We start from the raw sequence: 7,554 nt of genomic DNA, 5'->3' as shown, positions 1-7,554 counted from the left end.
ACAAGTGGTATGACGTCTAGCTAGAAGATTTCTTGCTAATTCTTCATGTTGTGCGTATTTATTTCTATTTACTTTTAAATATCATACTTTCACAGGTGCAGACACTTATATTGTTACTGATAAGGAGAAACTCTTTCATCAATGATGTTCTTGTTCCTATTCCTATCAACCTTTTATATAAGTGCTTCTAAAGTATAAAATGTAATATTGTTGCTACATCTGGTGGGAAGAATTTATATATATAATAAGAATGGTTCTGCTTTGTTTGGTTGAGATGTTCAAACTACAAACATGGACAATTTTGCCCTTGGTAGAACATATAGTACAAAACTTTTTTTAGAAGTTTATAATATGGTTTTGATGATTTATCAAGGCTTCATTAACTTTATTATCTTCATATGAGGTACACATAACTTCTCCTTGCATGCATAATACCATCCATAAACTACATACATGTAATCATCTATTATACGTTTTATTATCATCTTGCTTATAAATTGTATTAAAAAACTTATAATGGATCGAAAATTGTCAACAATCCCAAAGGTCATATGGAAAGATAAGGGAGAGTTCTACTATGGATGTGTTTGTTAGAAATGTAACCTGTTTACGAGAATGCACTACTATATATTGTTTTGTATTTCACAACAGTTCTTCAAAGAATTCCCTGTTTCAAAAAAATGTTAATTTAAGATCTCTTGCCTAGTATATTTAAGTAAGATTTGATATTTTTTTTATTTGCTTTGCATGATTACACAACAGATAAGTGATAACCTTTCAAAATAAGATAAATTATTTTTTTAGATAATATATAGTCTGAAAAATGGAGTAATGTGTAATATATTTTACAAATTGTTGTATAGTTTCCCAATAGTTTAATAGTTTTGGTGTAATATCATGTGGTGTGAAATAGTGTATTGTTAGAATTATGTGATATTTAATTAATTATTTTTAATAAATATCAAATAAGCTAATCATGTGCAAAACAAGAAATGACAGTCAATTTGCAAATAATATCTATGTTAAAGTTTTTATTTTTTGGCAGACAATTTTTTATAAGTTTAAATCTTAATCACAAAAAAAAATTAAATACATTATTTAGAAAAATATCACGTTTTTAATATCTATCCAAATATAACAATGTAAACCTTAAAGTCTTAAACCATAGAGTGTAAACTGTAACCCATAGATTTTATACCTTAAAGGAGAATAATGAAACAAACATCGATAAACAAATCTTCTCTAAATAATTTGATTTGTATCTTAAAAAATACATGTTTTGATTTGAAAATATTTGAATAATTTACAATAAAAAAGGAAAATAGTTTTCCTTTCACTAACAGAGCTTAGTGACATAAATTTCAAATTAAAATAACCTTCATGAAGTTTAAACCTCAATTAATTTAAGATTTCAAAGATGAAAATGAATAAATGACAACTAATGAACAAAAACTATCTAATTTTTATGTTTCATAGTTGGATCTCTTACTAAAATATCACTTAACAATCTAAAACTTTATGATCTAAATATTATTTGGTTATTGATTTCTTAGTTTTTATTTATAAGTATGGATTTGATTTTGGTTTATTTTTTTATAGCAAATCACTTATTATGTATTATTATGCTATTATAAATTATGATCCCGTGTAGTACACGAATTATAACCTAGTATTTCCATATATAGAATTTCCTATGTTGAATCACTTCAATACGATGTTCATATACGTTCATGGCTAATTTCCATTAAAACTTCAATCTAAACTTTTAGATTTGAAATGAAGTATAAGTATCCTCTCCCTTAAATCTTTCTATAGAAAAAACAACTTCCAAACTTTGCAACTTTGCAAATTGAAAACTTTGTTTCCTATAAATAGAATTGCAAACTCGCAACACTCATCACAATGATTATGCTCCCACTAGCATAACAATTATGTTCTTACTAGCATAACAATTATGCTCCCACTAGCTTTGACATGTACCCAGAAATCAGCTGGACTTCTAGAAATCCATACACATTGACTTTCTTACCAAAGTTCCGATTTCTGAAACATGGTGCTTTGATAAGTATTTATCTAGACTTCTCAAGCTTATACACCTTTCATTAGATAGCTTATGTGCATGTCTAAACCATTTCAGAACTTATAGCAATAAGTCCCGAATGTTCAAACTATTTTCCATTTCACACAATTCGAACTATGAAAAGGGATGTCGTAATCATACTCGAATTCGAGAACGCAATTATCACAATTGCTAATTCTATTGATATTAATCAATCCTTTCAAATCTATTAGCCAAAGAGTTTCCTCACAATCATTTTCATGAAATAGAGAAACCTCTTGCCACTTAGATTTTATAGTGTATGTGTTCATATCCATGTAAAATTTTCATTTCCAACCACTATCATAAGACAAGGTTTATGACAAATTCAAACTCATATGGACTGAACTTGCTTAATTTTAATTTCTTTCCATCCGGTAGCACAAGGGCACAGAAACAAGATTATGTCATATAAGAACTCACAGAACTCACATGCATAATCAACTTAACTGGAATAGGCACAGAAACAAGATTATGTCAACACGATAGGTTATCAACCACAAGTCGTGTGCTAGTGATTACTAAAAGTTTTATTCTTGAAACTTTTCAAGATCAACAAGACTCCCATTGACTTCTTGACATATAAGACTCTCTGTCAAAGAACATTTCTCAACAAACAAATATTCAAGAGTTAGTGTGGGTTCTTATCAAGAAAACACTTCATATAATTGGTCTTAGTTGGTCTTTGTTTAAACCAAAACATCACAACTACCAATTTCAAATGTGTAAGATTAAGAAACATTTCTACTCCACATTTCATGAGGTGTTGTATACCTACTTGGAACATATTACTCAAGGTACAACTTGGAGTAACTAGAGTATAACTCTAAAACTTGATATCGAAACGAAGTATGACTCATCTTCTTGATTTAACCATTTCAACAATACCCGATTCCTCTTCTTAGTCATATAAATGCACTAAGGTGTCCTTAGAGGATCAATTGTGACATGGTTCCATAATCATTAGGATGATCATAAAAGATCATACTAAAGTACTCTCCTTTCCTTTCAGATTGGAGAAACTTTTATCTTTTAGCCCAATGGATTCTTCTTATTCGTTCTGCTATACTTTGAAACTTTTTCAAGGTATCAGAATTATACTTAATCCTATAAGCATAACCATATTTACCGAACCAACAGTAAATCATGAAGAATGGGCCTATCGTCCTTTGTGGTGGATCTAACCAGTCCACATCAATGTGTACTAGATCCTTCAGTCCTTCACTTGACTCACATATACATGTGAACACCGAATTAGTCTCAATCTTCCAAAGATCAAGATTCTCATACAGTACACAATACAAATCGCATGATTCCAAGTTTTTGTCTGATTAAAACTTGGGCGATGAGAATCCTTCCTCACTTGGTACATTATGACACTGCCACAAGCGATATAACTAAGAATCAAATCCATTATCAACATTGCTAATAATAGAAATACAAACACCAATTTTCATAAATGTCATTGCAAGGAAACGTAAAATAAGATAAAACCGAAACTTATTTTATTGATAAAATGCATAAAACTTGTCCTTACAATGCAAATACATATGAAAACTATGTTTCTAAATATTCCAAAGCAATCTATCATAACTCCTAAGTAGCAGCTCCAAATTCCGATCTTTTGAACCATGTGACCGAAATCCATTTCTTCACATCAGAATCAGCCATTACTTCCTCTTAAGCTTCCTTTATTTTCTTCGATCCTACAAAACATCAAAATGTGATTAACACATCATGTAAGAAGAATCTATAAATAAGAACTTAATAGAGTTAGATAGTGGATGTACCTGAAGTAGAGTCATATAATTTGACTTTACCATCTCTAAGATCTCTCAGGCAGTCAGGACAGCTTCGCTTCCAATGCCCGTTTAATTGGAAGTAGAAACAGATGGATTCTTTACCATCGGCACATGGAACTATCTCAAAATTGGCCTTTCTCTTATGGTCAAACTTTTTGACCTTGGCCGATTTCTCTCCCTTAGGAGTAGAAACCATTTCTGGACTATCACCGTTGCCATCGCCAATGTCTATGGAACTTTAGGAAACTAATCCTCCAAATAAATTTGCTTCACCAGTGCGACAAAGCATCGATGCTTCAGCAGCAATTAGCAAATATGTCAGATCAATAAGGCTCACGTCGTGATCTATCATATAGTAGTCTTTGAGGAACTGACTATATGACTCAGGAAGTGATTGAAGAACCATGTCAACATCTAGCTTCCTTGGGAAAACGACACCCAACATTCCTAGTCTGTCAATGTGCGACTTCATCTTCAGGACGTGTGCACACACAGAACTTCCATCTCGGTGTTTGCATACCAATAGGACTTGAGTGACCTTGAACTTTTCAAGTTGACGAAAATGTGGGTCAGGGAGAATCACTGGAGGATGTGGAGGGAGAAAAGAATGATTTCCAGTTTCACCAATGCACGAAGAAGGGAATGATCTTTCACCTTGATTGACACGTGGAAGATCATCTTCAGAAGGAAAACCTTTTCCAAAGGATTGAGGAAGACCATAGTTGTCAGAACTAGACATCTACAAAAGGGAGAAATTCAAGTTAGTTGATTTAATCCTTAATATGATACCCAAATGAAATATTAAGGTTACGACCCAACAAAATAATTATCAATTCGGAAGAGGGATGTGGTAATCCAATTGTAAATTATTTGAAGGTAGATAAATGACGATTTACCAATTCCACCATGAAAACGAAATTTTAAACGAATAAGGTTTTAAATGAAATTCCTAGATCTTTTGAGATTCATTAAACTTTTCAATGACATGTTTAATCTCGATTATGCCCTTCAAATTTGTGACTGGGATATCGAGGATCACAAATAAGGTGTGAATAACCATGTAAATTAACTTGGTACTCTTGATGTCATTTATCGTCTAATCAATGTGCCGGTTAACCATACACGCTCCATTGATCAATGATAATTTACGTGCTACCCATCTCCATCCTTCATTAGTCCCATATTAGTGTGTCAGTTAACCACACACACTCCACTAACGACCAATAAGGTGCAATGTGCAATTTCATGGATTAGCATCAAATTCATATTTTCCTAAAGTAACTAAGATTGAGAATTTATAAAAATGTTTAGTTGCTTTATAATTCATTATACTTATAATGAGAGTTTAGTGTCCTATCCTACCCATTCGGCTAATGACCCTCCACTAGTCAAGAGTGCGGTGGGTAAAAGTGGATGCCTAATGGCAGTCATTTTACAGGCTGCCTCCTTAAACACTCCTTATAGACCAACTTCGTGAATGAGGCCTACTAACGGTAAGACTGACTTTTCTTATACATACATAATATATTAGACTTTTAATGTTATATAGTATAAGGGTGCATTTTAAACTTTTAAAATACTAAGTGGTTTAATCCTTTAATAAATTAAACTTTTAATTTAGTTAAATTTAAACCATATTATGGATTTATCAATTCTCTTTTAATTAAGCACTAATTAATTTAATAAAATCCATGAGTGTGTACTTTCTTAAACTATTCAAAATATCAATGTTCTAAAATTTAAGATTTCAAAATTACAACTATTTAATTAAATTTTAAATTATGAAACCAAACAGTGTATTTTAAAACTTTTCAAAATACTAAGTTAAATTTAAATTAGGAAAATAATCTTATCATAATCCACAAATTCAACCAAATCTTTCAATTTTGATAAGGATGTCATGTTATCTTTTAGAAAATTCAATTTTAGGCTTTAAAAACAAATTATGGCAATTATCCTAATCAAAATATGATCTGAAAATCGAACAACTAGGAAACTGATGAGTCAACTCGTCGAGTTGGGCATAGAACTCTTCGAGTTCATCCAACTCGTCGAGTTCATGCTTCAAATAGCAAAAATCGATTTTCTTATTCATTGGACAATTCACTATTGCATCAATTCAATTGAAAAACATCCTAGGCTCTAATACCACTGATGGGTTATGAGCATATCTACATTCATATGTGATCATGCAACCCTAATTGCTTTGGATCTAAGTTTTTCATTAATTGAACATGCAAATAGAACACCAAAGCAATAACCTTAGATCTAGCATAAAATTTTTGAAAAAACATATGAAATTAGGGTTAGAAGATTACCTCACTTGTTATATAGTAATAACAAGACAATCCTTGAAGATCCTTGACTCTTGAAAGCTTAGTGTCCGAAGTGTTGCACCTCTAATGGAGTCACAAACACCCAATGCAAAGGATGAGAGGAGAGACACTAAAAATTGGCTAGGTTCTTCAAGAAAGCATTAGGCCGAAATTCCTAGTGTATGAAGGGGTTTATATAGTTGTGGGCTGCTAGGGTTTTTGGAGGATACCCTAATTCCTGCTTAAGGCTTAAGCAGCCCATGGACTCCTCCTTATGAGGCATTGGAAGAAATCTATAGGGCCTCCCTATAGGATTTCATCCTCTCCTAATTAATGAGTCTAACTATCAATGATTTGCAAAACAACCCCTTCAATTATTAATTAGTTCCTTTAATCCTAAAATTAATATCAAATTAATTTCTGATTAATTACTAATTAGTAATATGATTTCCAAATAATATATTAATGTTATAATATATTAATGAAATCATTTTGAGTACCAATTTATCATTTCACATAATAAATTCTACTCTCTCTCTCTCTCTCTCTCTCTCTCTCCACCAGTCATCCTGTCAAGTTGCATGAGTGGAGGCAACCCAAAAGGACAATGCTACAATCAAATCAAGTACATACCAATTATAGTTTTGGGCTTAGACACCTAATCCAACAGTCAACATCTAACATTAATGGCACGTTAAATCATCAAAAACACATCTAGTGTCATATAATCTAACATTATATGCATATTTTTCCTACCCCTAGGAAAACTTACATCTCATATATTATATATCTTATTGTCATGGGTGACTACACGACTTTGGGGATTCCCAGTTATGTGGTACATAAATAGGGAAAAGGTACATCAAATAGAATACATAAGGGAAACCAAACAAGGGAACATCAAACAAAAATCTATAAAGGAGCCAAAAAAAATGTAAATTGAACGGATATCCTTAGATTACATCTTACGCTTAGGAAATCAATAAACACCTAAGGTAGCGAGCGCATTATTGTTTATTGACTCATTTAGAATGGCTTCTCTTCATCATTGCACTCCAATAGTAACACATCTATCATCTATATTGCAAGAAGGTAACACATTATTAACTATCACATCACCCTATCATGTCAACCCATATCCCCTAAACAATATATAATGACCCTACATGTGTCTACCTCTAGAAAAGTGGCATGCAAGATGATCATCATATGCAATAACTTTAGTATGGAAACTAGCATAACATATATCATTGTCATCATCAATTCATGCAAATAGACCTAGCATGACCACTATAATAGCATGTCATCATCAGGTTATACATATAAACATAACAATACA

Source organism: Lactuca sativa, chromosome 6 (assembly GCF_002870075.4).
Source record: "Lactuca sativa cultivar Salinas chromosome 6, Lsat_Salinas_v11, whole genome shotgun sequence".
NCBI classification, from domain to species: Eukaryota; Viridiplantae; Streptophyta; class Magnoliopsida; order Asterales; family Asteraceae; genus Lactuca; species Lactuca sativa.
Note: the sequence above shows the minus strand (reverse complement) of the source record.